This window comes from Notolepis coatsorum (assembly GCF_963971535.1).
Source record: "Notolepis coatsorum genome assembly, chromosome: 8".
Lineage (NCBI taxonomy): Eukaryota > Metazoa > Chordata > Actinopteri > Aulopiformes > Paralepididae > Notolepis > Notolepis coatsorum.
In genome coordinates this window covers 128,563,269-128,581,955 of record NC_140172.1, presented here as the reverse complement: position 1 = coordinate 128,581,955, position 18,687 = coordinate 128,563,269, and the positions used below count along the sequence as shown (strand labels likewise).

The 18,687-nt window shown below is 47.3% G+C and overlaps 1 pseudogene across 1 annotated transcript in view; it reads right to left on the bottom strand.

The window, feature by feature from the left end:
- LOC311233137 (transient receptor potential cation channel subfamily M member 4-like) overlaps positions 1 to 18,687 on the bottom strand; it is an 88,478-nt pseudogene that overhangs the window by 37,030 nt on the left and 32,761 nt on the right. The window contains exons 9-13 of the transcript XR_014621072.1: positions 9,483 to 9,585; positions 9,078 to 9,199; positions 6,758 to 7,057; positions 4,675 to 4,776; positions 3,831 to 3,959 (exon numbers count right to left, since the gene is read on the bottom strand). The product of XR_014621072.1 is annotated as a transient receptor potential cation channel subfamily M member 4-like (transcript). The remainder of the gene's footprint in view (positions 1 to 3,830; positions 3,960 to 4,674; positions 4,777 to 6,757; positions 7,058 to 9,077; positions 9,200 to 9,482; positions 9,586 to 18,687) is intronic.

The following is an 18,687-nucleotide window of genomic DNA, read 5'->3' as shown; positions in this document are numbered from 1 at the left end:
GTCACCGTGCGCGTCTCTGTTGGTAGGACTTCCGTGTGCTGTTCAGGTCCATGTGATGGATCTGTTTTCAGGGGGGGTGGTCAGGGCTCCTCCTCACCAAGCGCCTACTCAGGCCTTCTGTGAGTTCGGACTCCTTCTTCCATGTGAGGAAGCCTCCATCAGAGTACAGAGCCTTCCTCCTCAGATTGTCAAAGTGAGTGGACCCTCTAGAAGGGTCCTTTTCTATTGTATGTATATTCGATTCAATTCGTTTATTGAGTGTGTATGGGTTCGGTGCCTCTTCCCCGGAGGCCCTAAAACCAGTTTTTTACATGGCTCAAGGTGCAATATATTCTTTTCAATCTGTACAGCTCGCGTGGGAAGTCTCTCTGGGGATCCCCGTCTCTTTCCTATGGGAGGGTGGTGGGATGTAAAAATGTGAACATTTTTTACCCCGGCTGTGTAGACTGGGATACATACTGTTGATGCTTCCTTCTTTCTATTCCAGAAGTGTTGGAGTTAGGGAGTGTCACACCCCTCTTGTCGTTCCCCTGGGCGCCTTGGGGATTCAATGACAGGTCTAAATAGCCTGTTCATTGATGGGGGTGTGTCCCGACGCACGTATAGTGCTAGCTCGCTGTAAACAGGCGATTGACTGGCACGCCTTGGTTGCTTGTGGTTGAAACAGCGTTTTTATAAAGCAACTGGGATGGGGGTTTTTCCTCTTCCGGCGACCACATCCCATGACCTGGGTGGGTTGTCGACGGATTCTCGTTCATGTCTGGGGGATGATGACGGGATGGATCTGAACATATGTAGTGGGGTCTCACGCCCTTGGGGTGGGCCACCAGGCGCGGTTCGTCCGAACGTCTGGGTGGCGCCTTCTTTTCATGTTAAGATCAACACGCATATCTGCCCTTCTCCTGGAGTAGGCATGTCGGCGTGGTTAGGGCACGGGACTGGTTCTGGTCACGCTGGTCCAGATCAGTTGAACCCGTTGTCCGCCGGGGATGCAGATCTGCTGTTCTGGTACCCTGAGGGACTTGGGCTTTTTTCAGGGGGAAAAATGCCAGGTCGGTCTGGGTGTCACAGGGTTAAGCGCTATGGAGACCCTGGTTGGGTATGTTTTTACTCAGCACTGTCGTCATGGCTTACAGCCATGCCATTCTGTACGCGCTCGATCTCGTCGGATCTCGGCCGCTACACAGGTTGGTCCTGGTTAGTACTTGGTTGGGAGACCGCCGGGGAATACCGGGTACGGTGTGCTTAGGGGCTGGTTCTCCATTATTTTTCGCTCCTCTCTCACGCATGGCGAAGAGGGGCCTGTGGGGGTGGTTTTTTGACCTCCTCTGGTGACCCTGTGCTTCCCGTACCGCCAGGCCCGGTCCGAAGTGATGTTTGCGACCCGTAGGCCTGGGTTAACCCTTTTTGGAAACTGAAACACTTGTACTGCGGTATAGCCGGTGTATACCCGCAGGTGTGTTTTGGAGTTTTTTCTTGAGGGGTTATAGGAACAACCACCGCATTGGGTAACACCGAGGTGGTTGATTCCCTGGTGTGTTGGAGCAGTGTCAACTCCCGGGTTCACCGTTTGAGGGTGCCCCTGCACGTTCATGACGTCTGCCAATCGTGTCAGCCTTCTCTGCCTCGACCCCTCTGGGTGGGGGTTGTTAAATGGAGGCTTGGTCATGCAACACCGCCAGCTTACGCTCCTTCCGCCGGGGCGGCTGTGTTCAGCTGTCCCCTCTGGCGCCTGTCTCGTCCGCAGTCTCCAGGCTAGGGTTAACAGCCTGTTGCCTGGTTTTTCCCCGGTGCGCTGCCTGCTTCCGTTGGTTAACCTTTTTTGTGTGCTTACGGCCATGCTGACTGCCTATTCTGCAGGGTCAGTGTGCCAGGCGGTGTACTATTGGGGGGACGGGGCCCGCTCGGCTTACGGCCATACCGACCTGAACACGCCCGATCTCGTCCGATCTCGGAAGCTGGGCAGGTTCTGGCCTGGTTGGTTCCGCCTGGGAATACCAGGTGCAGTAACTGAGGGGCCTTTGTCCGAATACGCTGGCGATGTGGGGGGCGGGGCACTACGTGCCCACCTGGTGGGGTCTTGATGCTGGCATCATGGACTTCTCCGGGCCCCCATTCTAGGGAGTCCAGTCCTTTTGGTGGGTCTGGGTTTTCCTTCGTGCTCCGCTGCTACGGCCTTGCCACGGGGTTGGGTTTGCCCTTGACCCCGTGATTCTGGGGGCAGTAACGAGGTTGTTCCTCCGTTCGTTCCCGGGTGGCATGCGGGTTGTGCGTGTGTGTAGTCGTGGGGTCAAGCCACGGTCTGCTCACCCTGTGCGTTGAGTTGCTTGAGTGCCTCTTCGCACGGTCGGGTCCGTCGCCCTCCCGTGACGTCCCTAATAGGGGGGCTACCCTCCATTAGGGGGGGTCGGGGGGGCTCGGCCCTCCCTGTTCTGATGGTTTTGGGGGGCTGTCAGCGGGGTGTATTTGTCAGCCAAGTGGCTCCGCTTGGCCTCCCTTGTGCAGTAGCGATGCCAAGCTAAGCCACTAACGATACAGAACGTTAGGTTATGACTATAACCAAGTTCTGTTAGTTAGGGGCGATGCTTGGCATCGGACGGCCGCTGCAGCCCTTGTCCTCACCTTGTGGTGAAAGCTTGGGAAGGAGGAGAGCAGGTGACCACACACCTGCTTATGAAGGTAAGCTGATGAGGGGTGTGGTCAGACTAATACTGGTATTAGAGGTACATTTGTGGTTTATTCAGTACGGGTGCACGTACGCGAGATAGTGCAGTAGCGATGCCAAGCATCGCCCCTAACTAACAGAACTTGGTTATAGTCATAACCTAACGTTAATATGAGTTTTCCAGCTGAGGTGTTGGTCTATCACCAGGGGTGCAGTCGTAATATCAGAACTGCCTGGATGCCGCACACTCCCGCGCACACATGTTCCCTCGCGTGTGCACAGACCAGCTCAAGCAAACCCCCCACAGGCCGGGTAGTTGGCGCATGGCGCGACAGTAGAGTGAAAGTTGTGAACGCATTTTTTTGTGCGCGTGCGTGCAAATATGAAAAGGAGAGAAGAGGAGGAAGAGAGGAGGAGAGAGAGGAGAGGAGATATAAGGAGGAGAGGAGAGATAGGATGAGAGGATATATGAGGAGGAGAGGAGGAAGAGAGGAGGAGAGAGAGGAGAGGAGAGAGGATGAGAAGAGATATGAGGAGGAGAGGAGAGAGAGGAAGAGAGGAGAGGAGGAAGAGAGGAGAGGAGATATGAGGAGGAGAGACAGGATGAGAGGAGATATGAGGAGGAGAGGAGAGAGAGGAAGAGAGGAGGAGAGAGGAGAGGAGGAAGAGAGGAGAGGAGATATGAGGAGGAGAGGAGAGAGAGGATGAGAGGAGATATGAGGAGGAGAGGAGAGAGAGGAAGAGAGGAGATGAGATATGAGGAGGAGAGGAGAGAGAGGATGAGGAGATATGAGGAGAGCCCAATACAATAGATCAAAGAGAAACAACAGCAACACAAACACAGACAGCTTCAGGTACCAAACCAGTACTGTGGTTAAAATGAGGAGCTAATAATTCACCAGAGCAATGACTTGTGGGATGAAAGACTTGTTAAATTGTTAAATATGGTTTGGGGGTTATGGGAACTCTATAGTGCCTTCCAGATGGAAGCTCGTCAAACTCACCATGAAGGGACTTCCCTGTAACTTTACTACATGACTTCACTGGAAAACCTCCCACATTCCCAGAGTTTCCCTATTTAGAACCTTCTGGACCCTCTGGGGTTAGAACAGAACCTTCTGGACCCTCTGGGGTTAGAACAGAACATTCTGTACTCCCTGCTCACCATCTCCCAGAAGAACTCGGCCATCTCACTGCGGTTCTGCAGCACGGCCCAGATGAACAGAGAGGCCCAGGGGTGAAGGCAGCGCTGCTCACGGTACAGACAGTCACCACGGAGCAGCTTACTGGCACGCTGGGGAGGGGGAGGAGGGGGCAGAGAGAGAGGGAGGGGGGAGACAGAGAGAGGGGGGAGGGAGAGAGAGAGAGAGGGGGGAGGGAGAGACAGAGAGAGGGAGAGAGGGATGGAGGGAGAGAGAGGGGGAGGGAGAGAGAGGGGGGAGGGAGAGACAGAGAGAGGGAGAGAGGGATGGAGGGAGAGACAGAGAGAGGGGGGAGGGAGAGAGAGACAGAGAGAGGGGGAGGGAGAGAGAGAGAGAGAGAGAGAGACAGAGAGAGGGGGAGACAGAGAGAGGGGGGAGGGAGAGAGAGAGACAGAGAGAGGGATGGAGGGAGAGACAGAGAGAGGGGGGAGGGAGACAGAGAGACATAGAGAGGGGGAGACAGAGAGAGGGAGAGACAGAGAGAGGGGGGATGGAGAGAGGGAGAGACAGAGAGAGGGGGAGACAGAGAGAGGGAGAGACAGAGAGAGGGGGGATGGAGAGAGGGAGAGACAGAGAGAGGGGGGAGGGGGAGGGAGACATAGAGGGGGGAGGGAGAGAGAGACAGAGAGAGGGAGAGACAGAGAGAGGGGGGGAGGGAGAGACAGAGAGAGTAAAGACACAGTACATAGTAAATACACAGTAAAGACAGAGTAAGGTGTGATGAAGGCAGTAAAGACAGAGCAGTACTGCAGTAAAGACACAGTAAATACAGAGCAGTACAGTAAAGACAGTAAAACAGAGCGGTACCCGCAGTGCTTTCCTCTTGGAGGTGATGCCACCCAGACCGAGCACTGAGAAGTAGAACGGCTGGCAGACGTCTCCCATGATCATCTCCAACAGCTGGGACACCTGGGAGTAGAGACGGCATGGAGAGTAGAGACGACATGGAGAGTTACTTAAGTGTTATTAGTAGGTTACAGCTGTAAGCATTAGTTTGCTCAGTATATTATGGCCAATTCGTTTTATATTGTTTAATAGTTAAATAAATAGATAAATGAAAAGCAACTTTTTTTGTATCAATATCTCTATCAATATCTGTATCAATATCAGTATCAATATCAGTATCAATATCTCTATCAATATCTGTATCAATATTTGTATCAATATCAATATCAGTATCAATATCAATATCTGTATCAATATCGGTATCAGTCTCACTGCATCCCTATAGAACATCTATTCTATAACCTCTCTCACCTCAAACAGACTGATCTATAGAACATCTATTATTTTTTTTTTGTATCTACTTTTTCTCCCCATTTTTCAATTTTTCTCCCGTCCCCAATTTTGCATTGTCCAATTCTACCCTCCCCTGTCTCGAACGTTGTTAGGCCATGCCTCCCACAAGCCGGCTGCAATGTGGACGAAGTCTTGCATCACGTGTCCCCTCCGCCTGAATTCTTTCCCAGTTCCACGTTCGCCTTCTGCGCTCTGATTGGCCACTGACGTTTCTGGTCATGTGACATGTGCGCCCAATCGTGTGACGGCAAGTTCTTTCGACGGTTAAGCTTAGTATAGGCACTCTTTCGAAGTTGGTTAAGGTTAGAGTTTGTCTTCGAGCAGGACGATAGAACACCAGCCCTGATTCCAAACTCTAACCTTAACCAACTTCGAAAGAGTCGCCTAAGCTTAACCAGTGATAAACTAGGCGTTAGGTAGTTTGCAGGCTGTTAGACCCGGAAATGGGCAAAGACACAGCTCGTCACGCGATTGGGCGCACATGTCACATGACCAGAAACATCAGTGGCCAATCAGATCGCATCAGAAACGTTGTGGCCAATCAGATCGCTGAACGCGCACGCGGAACTGGAAATGTATTGGGGAAAGAATAGACGCGTCCCCTCCGGTACTCGAGGTCTTTTCACCTGCACAGCGCGATCTCTCAACGGCGAGGGTCTGCGTGGGAGGGACACGCTGCCCTCGTCGCTTCCTGATTCTACTGCGCAGGCGCACCAACCAACCTGTAGGAGTCGCTGTCCACAACGTCCGATCCCCACCCACCAGCTTCCCACCCCCTAATACTGCCAATTGTATTAGTATGAATGACCAGCCAAGCTGGTAGCAACGCCGAGAGCTGGGCTCGAACCCAGCATCTCCTGCGTTGGTGGCGAGCGCCTTGCCCACTGCGCCACCTAGCCGCCCCTAGAACATCTATTCTATAAGCTCTCTCACCTCAAACAGACTGATCTATAGAACATCTATTCTATAACCTCTCTCACCTCAAACAGACTGATCTATAGAACATCTATTCTATAACCTCTCTCACCTCAAACAGACTGATCTATAGAACATCTATTCTATAACCTCTCTCACCTCAAACAGACTGATCTATAGAACATCTATTCTATAACCTCTCTCACCTCAAACAGACTGATCTATAGAACATCTATTCTATAACCTCTCTCACCTCAAACAGACTGATCTATAGAACATCTATTCTATAACCTCTCTCACCTCAAACAGACTGATCTATAGAACATCTATTCTATAACCTCTCTCACCTCAAACAGACTGATCTATAGAACATCTATTCTATAACCTCCCTCACCTCAAACAGACTGATCTATAGAACATCTGTTCTATAACCTCTCTCACCTCAAACAGACTGATCTATAGAACATCTGTTCTATAACCTCTCTCACCTCAAACAGGCTGATCTATAGAACATCTATTCTATAACCTCTCTCACCTCAAACAGACTGATCTATAGAACATCTATTCTATAACCTCTCTCACCTCAAACAGGCTGATCTATAGAACATCTATTCTATAACCTCTCTCACCTCAAACAGGCTGATCTATAGAACATCTGTTCTATAACCTCCCTCACCTCAAACAGACTGATCTCCCTGGGACCACTGCGTGTGTTCGCCTCCGCCATCTTGGAGGGCGAGGGGTCCAGCACGTTGGCCAGCGAGCGAGTGGAGCATGCAGTACCCTGCCGCTCCCCCAGGTAGCGCTGCAGCAGCCGGTAGGCCAGCGCGCCGTCGGGCACGGAGCGGTACAGGACCTCCAGCCGGCCGTACGTCAGGTAGTCCAGGATGTTCAGGCCGTTCTGCGTGAAGAGGCGCACAAACTGAGGCTTGTCGTTCACCAGCGCGTCCGTCATGGAGTCCTCCAGGTCCTGGTACTGGCAGGGGTCAAAGGGGTCAGAGGTTATTCTGCCTGTGATATCCGCATGTACTTCAAAGACTGTGTGAACGTGTAAGAAAGGGCTTCATCAACTTCAACTTCAAACTTCAAATTACTTTATTTTCCTTTCGGAACTTCATTTGTACAGTGGTTGAAAGACAAACATACAATCACAATACATACACTCACCACTATATATAAAAAAAAGAAATTGTTAAAACTACAATAAAAAGGCGGCGGTCAGGTGGCGTAACGGAGATTGCGTTCGTCACCAACCCCGGAGCGGCTGGATTCGCCTGTTCGAATCCAGCTCACAGCTCCGGCGTTGTCACCAGCTTGGCTGGCCGTTCACACTAATACAATTGGCAGTATTAGAGGGTGGGAGAAGCTGGCGGGGTGGGTCCGGGTCGTTGTAAACAGCGACTCCTACAGTTCGGTCGGGGCGCCTGCTAAGCGCGGATCTAAGTGGGATAGTGTGATCCTTCCACACGCTACGCCCTCTCAGTGAGAATCCACGCTGCCAGGTGAAAAGAAGCAGTTGATTGGCTGGACGTGTGTCGGAGGAAGCACGTGGTAGCCTCCACTCTCCCAGACCGACTGTGGGGGGTAAGTGCGCAGCGACCAGGAAGGGGATTGGGAATTGGCATAACGACTAACATTGGGATGGGGAGAAAATCGGAGGAAAATGGAGGGAGAAAAGGATAAAAAAAAAAAAAAACTACAATAAAAAGACCACTATATAAAAAAACACCAACTACATTAAAACTACAGTACTTAAAGCATGATATATTAAAAACCATGTGGAGCAGTTCTGTATGTATATAAATAATAAATAATAGTAGTACAGGTACATAGTATGTGTCCATCAGGTGGAAGGGGGAGTCTATTTTAAGTAGTCCAAAGTCCTTGGGGGGGGGGGGGGGGCAGTCCGGCCTCCACCAGACCTAGGTGTTCAGCAGTCTGATGGAGGTTGGCACGAAGCTACCTAAGCCCCTTTTGTTCAGTGATGAAGCTCTGTATCGACGGCCTGAGGGCATTCGTTTGTAATGGGTGTGAAGGGTGTGTGTGTTATCTACAACTATTCGGGAGGCCTTTTTAACTGTCCGTTTCTTGTGGATGCTGCTGAGTGGCTCCTGGTCCTTCCCAATTATCTTGCCGCTGATCTTAACGACCCTATCGAGAGGTTTCCGGTTGATGGCACGCATCACTCCAAACCATGATGTGATGTTAAAGGACATTATCGATTCCACAAAGGAGTTGTAGAAAGCCTGCAGGTTTGATGGTCGCACCTGAAGCTTCCTCATCTTCCTGAGGAAGAACAGTCGCTGTTGGCACTTAGAGTGGATGTTATCTGTGTTGGTCTTGAAGATGGTGGTGCCAAGATATTTATACTCCTCAACGCGCTCTATTTTCTGGCCATTTATCTCCAGAGCTGGGGGAGTTGTGGACTCCCCCAGCTCTGTGTGTTGCAGGACACGGACATCCAAACTGAAGCAATATGTGACACGGCATGTGTTTGCTAATAAGGTATAATAAGATCCAATACATCTGTAATAGGGATACTGATACTGGTATTGGATATTGGTCTGATACCAGACTAAAACACTATATTGGTATCAGAACATTTCTGTGATACTGAATCCGATACCAAACGTGCCCGAAATCAAAGCAAAGTGACTTGATTTGCAAAATGTTTGACACGTTAACTCTCAATATATCTCAATCATTTTTGTCCAATGACCCGATGATGAGTTTCTCTGGTCTCTCTCTCTTGTCACTCTCTCTGGTCTCTCTCTCTGGTCACTCTTTCTGGTCACTCTTTCTGGTCACTCTCTCTGGTGTCACTCTCTGGTCACTCTCTCTGGTCATTCTTTCTGGTATCTCTCTCTGGTCAGTGTCTCTCTCTCTCTCTCTCTCTCTCTCTCTCTTTGGTCAGTGTCTCACTCTCTCTGGTCAGTGTCTCTCTCTCTGGTCAGTGTCTCACTCTCTCTGGTCACTCTCTCTGGTCAGTGTCTCACCCTCCAGTGCACGTCTCCGTTGAACAGTTCACTCTTAGCGATGTCCACTCTGTTCCAGGTGACGGCCAGCTTCAGCTCCTCAGTGTAGGGGGAGGAGTCCAGAGAGGCTCGCTGCTTGCTGGCTGCACACACAGACAGAGAGACACACACACACACAGACAGAGACACACACACACACACACACACACACAGAGAGACACAGAGACACACACACAGAGAGACACACACACAGAGAGACACACACACACATAGAGACACATTTAGAATATTTATTTATGTCCACATAAACACAATGTTTAAAGGACACAAATATTATCAGTGCACTTGGACATTGTGGGTTATTCTGATACGGTCTATGTATTAGTGTTAGGTACCTGCTGTAATATAACTCATTATGTACTGTACCTCCCACCAGCGCCCTGAGCAGCACGGTGTCGAAGTCGTCCGGATCCTCCTGCTCTCCGTGGTAGACTGTGATCAGCTCTCTGTTCTGATAGATACTCAGAGCCTGGAGGACGCAGGGGACAGAGAGACCGTCTGGGCTGGTCAGGGTTAACAATATCTATATAACAGCTGGTCAGGGTTAGGGTTAACAATATCTACAATATCTATATAACAGCTGGTCAGGGTTAGGGTTAACAATATCTACCATAACAGCTGGTTAGGGTTAACAATATCTACAATATCTATATAACAGCTGGTCAGGGTTAGGGTTAACAATATCTCCAATATCTATATAACAGCTGGTCAGGGTTAGGGTTAACAATATCTACAATATCTATATAACAGCTGGTCAGGGTTAGTGTAACCGAGGGGTACAATTCCCTGACTGTATTGATAAGTATGGTATCATTAAACCACTACCGTCTTATGCACTTTAATTACTGGCCATACAGTACATGATATATATAATGATGAACACTTCCCACAATGAAATCGGTTCCACACAAAGTTGTAATTAAGTATTTATTGCAGCAAAAGGTACATAATATACTTCTCTATTTCACTTTGAATGCGCTTATAAGGCAAAGGAATGTGCGTAGGCAAATCAATAACGAATGTCCATTCTCTGGTTACGCAGGAGGTAATTATACAACCTGAATCTTAGGGAATTATATCTATGGTACACTAGTAATATAGCGGGAGATACTGGAAGGGTCCCCCCGGTTGTAAGCCAGCAAGGGTAGAGGATCTGTCGGTAATAGAGTCTGGGTCAACGATGATAAGGAGACTCCGAGTACGGGAGACGGTGCAATAAGATCTTGATCCACAGACGAATACAGCTGTTCTCCGTAGCCTGTAGCTCCACAGGGAAGAAAGCTAGCCTGCCTCAGGCTTCTGAGGGGCAGACTCGACGTGGCTCCTCACAGGGTAAATCCCACACACTTGTGGGCGTCGGCGATTCTCCGCTCCATTAATCACAGGACCAAAAGCAAATATAATCCAGCCGTAAAGGGCTATGCAGTCGTCGGGTAGATAATCCAGTGTACATGTCCACACGGTCCTCGTCTAGGGCTCCTCGGGTGAAAGCGCCATGAAAGCAGCCCAGCCTGGATAAGCACTCTAGCTGATACGAAGAAAACGTTGGTGATGCTGGTCACTGTAGAACTTTAACCGCACGATACACTATACACAATTAGACTATTACTGACTTAATAGAATATGTCGCACTCGACGGTATAGCGCCAAACTCTGACACTTCAGTTATTAATTCGCACGCGGTCTCAATGCTCTATTTGGGGCCAAACAGGCCATACTTCACCGCACGTAGTATCGTGGGTGAGGCTTCAACTTATTGGGTAACATACTTCTGTATTCACCTGCGCCGTATTTATACGCTTAGATGAATAAACTAGTACCAGCTTTATTCCTGTCTCATATCCTTGCGCAATACCATTCATGTCCAGGCATGTCCCCGGCGGTGACTTTGAACCTGACTTTGGAGGCATGGCCTTGGCGCCTGTGGACCGCTGTCCAATAGGAGAATGAAGTATTATGGTCTGTACTAGGCTAAAGGGATATTCCGTGTATATGTACAAGGAATATACAAGGGATATCAAACGATATACAAATATTATGCAATATATATCAATCAATAAATATATATATTCGGTTTAATCTGATCCTTTGTAACAGTTAGGGTTAACAATATCTACAATATCTATATAATAATAATAATAATTCATTTAATTTATATAGCGCTTCTCAGTAACCCGAAGTCGCTGACAGTAGTCGGGAGCAAGAGTACAAACAAAGAAACGAAAGCAAAGAAACAAAAACAAAGAAACAACAAAGAAACAAAAACAAAAGGAACATGAGACCATGGGGGGAACAGGGGAGACAGCATGAAAGCACAGAAAAGACTGGAGACAGACATCAATCAGGTTGGAGGGGAGAGGGGGGTTTAAGGGTGAAGGTTGAAGGCAAGGGAGAACAGGTGGGTTTTGAGGTGAGCTTTGAAGGTGGAGAGTGTAGGGGAGTCTCTGATGGACTGGGGGAGGGAGTTCCAGAGTCGGGGTGCAGTCGGGGTAACAGCTGGTCAGGGTTAGGGTTAACAATATCTACAATATCTATATAACAGCTGGTCATGACTTCAGACTAGGGCTGACCTTTGAATTTTTTTTGGAATTCGAAGCTTCGGGGCCGATATTCGATTTTAATTCGAAGCTTCAATTAAAAAAATATATATAATAATTATAAATCATTTTTAAATTTTTTAAATTAAAAAAAGATTTATGTTGTGGGGCTTGTACAGCACTTTGTTCAACTTGTTCAACTTTGTCAGTGCTGTAAAGTTTAAACCTTTTTAAATCTTAGACAAACAAAACAAAAACAGACAAACTTTGCTTTCATGAAATATTGTAAGCCGTTATTTGAGGCTTTATAAAAGCAGCACAATGAACACAAATCTGTCAGTGCAGAGCATAGCTGTCAACCATCCCGTTTTTCCCGGGATTGTCACGTATTTCAACCTTCCTTCCCGCCCTCATCCCGGTTCACGTATTCTTCCTGTTTTTAATTTTTTTTATAAATTTTTACAAAATGGCTGCAATTCCCCTCCGTGACGACAGGTGGCAGCAGTGTAGATTAGAACGTTAGCACAGGAAGTCAGACCGGAAGACGGTTGCGACCCGAAGAAGAACAGCGACCGGAAACCGGATAAAGGAGGGGTTTAGCTAGAAATGTATTACATTCTACGATGGACTTGAGAGAGGATTGTGCGGTTCCACCAGCTAAGAAAGCCAAGAAGAGCTGCAAATATCTCGCCAAGTGGGAGGAGACGTTCCCGTACCTCACGAAAAGCAACGTTTCAACACTCTATGCTTTTTGTAAATTATGCCGCACTGATTTCAATGTCGCACACGGAGGAAAAAGCGACGTCAGTCATCATGACTAATCGGCGAGGCATAGAGGCTATGAAAAATGTTCACAAATACACTCCTTCTCAGAAGGTGTTGAGAAATACGAGGTCTGCAACCTATACCTACAACAGGTCCCTGGCCGATGCAAGAGACCCCCACAGGGAATGAAGTGGTATCCCCCATCCATTCCAGAGTGATAAAACAGTCTAATTAGATTAGATTAAAATGTATTGTCATTATACAGTACAACAAAGACATTTGGCATCCAACCAGAGTGCAAATGTAACAGTAAAGTGCAATAGTAATATACAATACTAATCCGATGTATGCTGCGCTTGGGGCGGAAATGAGACCCGCACAGGATTTTCAAAATAAGAGTATCGATATGAACTACACGCCAGATGGCGGGCAGACCTCTCATTGTTAGTCGCCAAACCTTAAATCTACAGGCCATTGGCGCTTGGCGGGTGGTTATTTGTTCCCCGACTACAATATCTATATAACAGCTGGTCAGGACTTCATAACTACAATATCTATATAACAGCTGGTCAGGACTTCATAACTACAATATAACAGCTGGTCAGGACTTCATAACTACAATATCTATATAACAGCTGGTCAGGACTTCATAACTACAATATCTATATAACAGCTGGTCAGGACTTCATAACTACAATATCTATATAACAGCTGGTCAAATAGATGTGTCAAAGGTCACCAGCCGGACTTGTAATCATGACATCACCCTGTAGAGCTACTGCTGGACTGGTTAGACAACACAGAGGCTCTACGGGAAGGAAGGGACAGAGCAGGACAACACAGAGGCGCTACAGGAAGGAAGGGACAGAGCAGGACAACACAGAGGCTCTACAGGAAGGAAGGGACAGAGCAGGACAACACAGAGGCTCTACAAGAAGGAAGGGACAGAGCAGGACAACACAGAGGCTCTACAGGAAGGAAGGGACAGAGCAGGACAACACAGAGGCTCTCTACAGGAAGGAAGGGACAGAGCAGGACAACAGAGACTCTACAGGAAGGGACAAAGCAGGACAACACAGAGGCTCTACAGGAAAATCAGAGGTTAAAAATCGCGCTGAGCCATGGATGCACACTGAAATACTGGCCGCTATGAAAACCAGAGACAAAAAATGCTCTGAACTTCATGTCAGACAAAGCTTTCCAAAAGCTCAAACAGTGAACTCCAAGCCCACGTGGTTGAACTTAAAATTCAAAGAAACAGACTAAGAAATGACGTAACCACAATGATCAAAACCGCAAAAAGAAATTTCATCAACGACAAAACTGAGGAAAACAAAAACTAACCCTGCGAACTTTGGAAATTACTCAATAATCAACTAGGCTGCAGTAAAAAACTTAAAACCAGATTCTCAAACATAAACATAAAGACGGACAACACGCTCATCACAGACGAGCTGGATGTAGCCAATTACTTAAACATCTTCTTCACAAACATAGCCACAACACTGGTAAACAAACTACCCTCCCACTCAGGGCATTATGGGGTAGAACACATAGTAGCATACTACAAAAACCTAGGGGTTAGGGGTGGACGGTATAAACGGTATTAATTTGCTCTACGGTATGGATTTTGACTATACCGTGTAACCGTGAAAAATGACGTCATGTAACCACAGCGCGACTATTTCAATCGCATTTGCCCCTAAAAATAGATAGAATTAGTCATAGATAATAGATATGTGCAAACTGGAAAAAGTTATTTAGGAGGCTTCGGGCAGTGGGCGTGTCAACACGCAATTGTCATTTCATAATAAACACATATCACCGCGGCGCACAGCAAGTTTCAATTTCAGTTCCTGGCATTTTTAACCAGTGGAGAAAGGTAAGAGATGTCCCTATCGTTTTTCTTATATGAATTATTCTACGTTAATAAAACATACCTGGTGATCAACTACAGTTTGCTGTAAACATTATGATATGCGTGTAGTGTTATGATAACGATGGCTGCAGCGGGAGCCGGGAGGACGGCGGCAGCAGTGGATTTGCGAATAGCATGCAGCTGCAGAGCCGCAGAGCCAGCATCGCTTTCAGGTCAGGTCCGCTCAACAGCGCCCCCCCACCCAACGGCTGAAAGCTGTGACAAGACCTGAAAGAGCCGCTGGCTCTGCGGCTCTGCAGCTACATATGCTTCTAGCAAAATCCAGCATCCAGCCCGGCTGTTTGCAATGGGAGCAGCACGGACTCGGGACTTATTTTATTTGGAATATAATGACTTTATACGCAAAAGTAGCCTAGTTTTAAGTTAAAATATTATAAATCTACATGCCTTGAGGATGTCATTCTTTATATAGCCTGCCTATCATCAGGCAAAAAAAATTATTCTAACGGAAACACTGATACCGTGATATATACCGTTACCGTCTATGCTTCAAATTATACCGTGATATACATTTTAGACCATACCGTCCACCCCTACTAGGGGTCCACAAAGACGACTTCAAACTTGAAATGGTAACAACCGATGAGGTACTCAAAAAATTGAGCGCCCTCCAACCTAACAAGGCCACTGGCCATGACAACATCCCCTCCAAATTCCTCAGAGACGCAGCAGCCGCCATCACCCCAGTCATCACTCACATAATAAACCTCTCTATAAAACAGGGACACGTCCCCAAGGACTTCAAAATTGCGAGAGTGACCCCTCTGCACAAAAAGGGCAGCAAATTAGACCCAGGCAACTACCGCCCTGTTCTTACCTCCATCTCGAAAGTCATGGAGAAAATAGTCTTCGAACAGGTCGAAAAGTACCTGGCGGAAAAAAATCTAATCTACGAATTCCAATCTGGCTTCAGAACGTCCCACTCCACTGACACATGCCTCCTCTATTTGAACGACCACATCAAACAAGAGGTGGACGCGGGCAAATACTGCGGCATGGTCATGCTGGACCTACAAAAGGCCTTCGACACTGTCAATCACTCCATTCTGATTGACAAGCTAAAAGCAATTGGTTTTGATAGCTTATCAGTGAGCTGGATGCAATCCTACCTGGAGGGGAGAGAACAGATGGTAGAGGTAAACGGTACTCTATCCCCCCCCCCTCACAGTGAGCTGTGGTGTTCCACAAGGAAGCATACTAGGACCGCTACTCTTCCTAATTTATGCAAATGACATGTCGTCAGCCTGTGACTGCAACTTGTTCCTGTTTGCGGACGACTCAGCCCTGCTGGTCTCTGACAAGAACAAGTTGCAGGTTGAAAAAACCCTCAGCTCGGAACTAGGCAAAAATCTGCATATGGCTCGCTGATAACAAACTATCATTACACATGGGCAAAACAGAGTCCATTCTCTTCGGTTCAAATAACAAACTCGGCAAGACCGACGGCTTCTCAGTTGCAGTGGGTGACAATATTGTCACAAGGAAAGACGAAATTACCTACCTGGGTTCTATCCTAGAGGCAAATCTTTCCTGTGACAAAATGGCATCCAATGTAATAAAAAAAAGTCAACCAACGAACTAGATTCTTGTACCGGATCTCCTCTCTGGTAAACAAGAATACCCTGAAGACTCTGGCAGGAGCACTCATTCAAGGGTACTACGACTATGTGTGCACCTCATGGTACCAAAGCACCTCAAAGGCGCTTAAAACAAAATTACAAACATCACAAAACAAACTGGTCAGACTACTACTTGACCTTACCCCCAGAACCCACCTCACCCCTGCCCACTTTGACAACCTAGGATGGCTTAGAGTAGACGACAGAGTACAGCAACTTGCAATGGGCCTGGTCTACAAGATACACTATACGACTAAGGTACCCATGTACATGTCAAAATACTTCCCAAAGGTCAGTGAATACCACAACCACTACACCAGAGGAAGCTCAACAAATCATGTTAAACCCAGATTCGGCTCAAACAAGGGACTAAATACGTTTCGCAATTATGCCACATCAATGTGGAATGCCCTACCCAAAGCTGTAAAGGAATGTGAATCCCTACCCACATTCAAAACCGCTCTTAAAAGAGCACCTACGGGAGGCTGCAATTCGAAACTGGCCACCGTAAATGCCCAAAACCCCCACCACCTCCTAATAGACAGTCTCCTCCCCACCGCATGTATATATTCCCTCCCCGCCGTATGTATATCTCTCTCCCACCCACCCACCCCCTCCTAATGTACAGTCCCCTCCCCATATGTATATACTCTGTCAGGATCTAGGGGTAAGTACTGTATATTTGAATACCGTGTATGTCACAAATGTATCAGTACTAAATACCTATATGTCCTTATGCCATAAATGTCATGTATGTTGTGTATGTCATAAATGTCTATATGAATTGAAAATGGGGAACCCTGATGGAAACAAGACAAACGTCTTTCTCAGGTCTGCATCCCCTTAACAATTGTGTGTATTGAGCCGTACTGTATTGTACCCATTCTGCAATCTGTTAAATAAAGTTTTCATTCATTCATTCATTCATTCTACAGGAAGGGACAGAGCAGGACAACACAGAGGCTCTAGTCTACAGGAAGGAAGGGACAGAGCAGGACAACACAGAGGCCTCTACAGGAAGGGACAGAGCAGGACAACACAGAGGCTCTACAGGAAGGGACAGAGCAGGACAACACAGAGGCTCTGCAGGAAGGGACAGAGCAGGACAACACAGAGGCTCTGCAGGAAGGGACAGAGCAGGACAACACAGAGGCTCTCTACAGGAAGGGACAGAGCAGGACAACACAGAGGCCTCTACAGGAAGGGACAGAGCAGGACAACACAGAGGCTCTGCAGGAAGGGACAGAGCAGGACAACACAGAGGCTCTGTAGTAGGGCTGCAACGATCGTCGATTATGAAAAATCGGCGACGAGATATTGTTGCGTCGATTAGTCATTAAAAAAATATATATATATATTATAATTTTATTTAAAAAAAATTTGCACTACCTATCTTTGTGAAAGTGGCTTCTCAGCTCTGGTCCAGCCAGCTGAAGACTTCTTAGCTTAACATACAGACCGACAGTAAGTTTGGGGGAACTAATGGGATAACTGGGGATGTTGTTTGGTCCTGACAAGAGTTTCAAAGCAACTCTGAGGTCATGCTCAATGTCCAATCTGTTCCTCTGCTCTGTCTTCAGCTGGACCAGAGCTGAGAAACCACTTTCACAAAGATAGGTAGTGAAAAAAAAATAAAAAATTATATATATATATATATATATATATATATATTTTTTTTTTTTAATATAATTGTTTTTCGATTAGTCGACTAATCGAAAAAATAATCGACAGATTAGTCGACTACCAAAATAGTCATTAGTTGCAGCCCTACTCTGCAGGAAGGAAGGGACAGAGCAGACTGTCCTTCCTGAGGAGACTTTCAACATACTGTATGCAGCCGGCTACTGCAGCCGTTTTACCAGTCTGTGGTAACAACAACTCAAGAGACACCAACAAACTGAACAAGCTGGTGAGGAAGACTAGCTCTGTAGTGAGTCAAACTAAACAAGCTGGTGAGGAAGACTAGCTCTGTAGTCAAACTGAACAAGCTGGTGAGGAAGGCTAGCTCTAGCCCCCTCTAGCCCCCCCCCCCCCCCCCCCCCCCACCTCCAATGTACAGCCCCACCCAACCCCACCCCACATGTATGTCAGTATTCCAATGTACAGTGTACAGTGTGTGTCCCCCTACCCAACCCCCCCCCCCCACCTCCAATGTACAGCCCCACCCAACCTACCCAACCTCCTCCAATGTACAGTTTCTATGTCAAATGTATATACATTCTTTTTCTGGATTTTTTTTGTGTCACAAACAGTACTGTATTTGCAAATCTGGTATGTCATAAATGTATAGATGTAGCAGTACTGTCTATCTGTATGTCGTGTGTGTCATATGATGAATTGAAAATGGGGGACCCTGATGTAAACAAGACGAAAGTCTTTCTCTGGTCTGCATCCCCTTAACAATTGTATGTATTGAGCTGTACTGTACTGTATCCATTCTGCAATCTGTTAATAAATGTTTCAATCAATCAATCAATCAATCAAACTCTGTAGTGAGTCAAACTGAACAAGCTGGTGAGGAAGACTAGCTCTGTAGTGAGTCAGACTGAACAAGCTGGTGAGGAAGACTAGCTCTGTAGTCAAACTGAACAAGCTGGTGAGGAAGACTAGCTCTGTAGTCAAACTGAACAAGCTGGTGAGGAAGGCTAGCTCTGTAGTCAAACTGAACAAGCTGGTGAGGAAGGCTAGCTCTGTAGTCAAACTGAATAAGC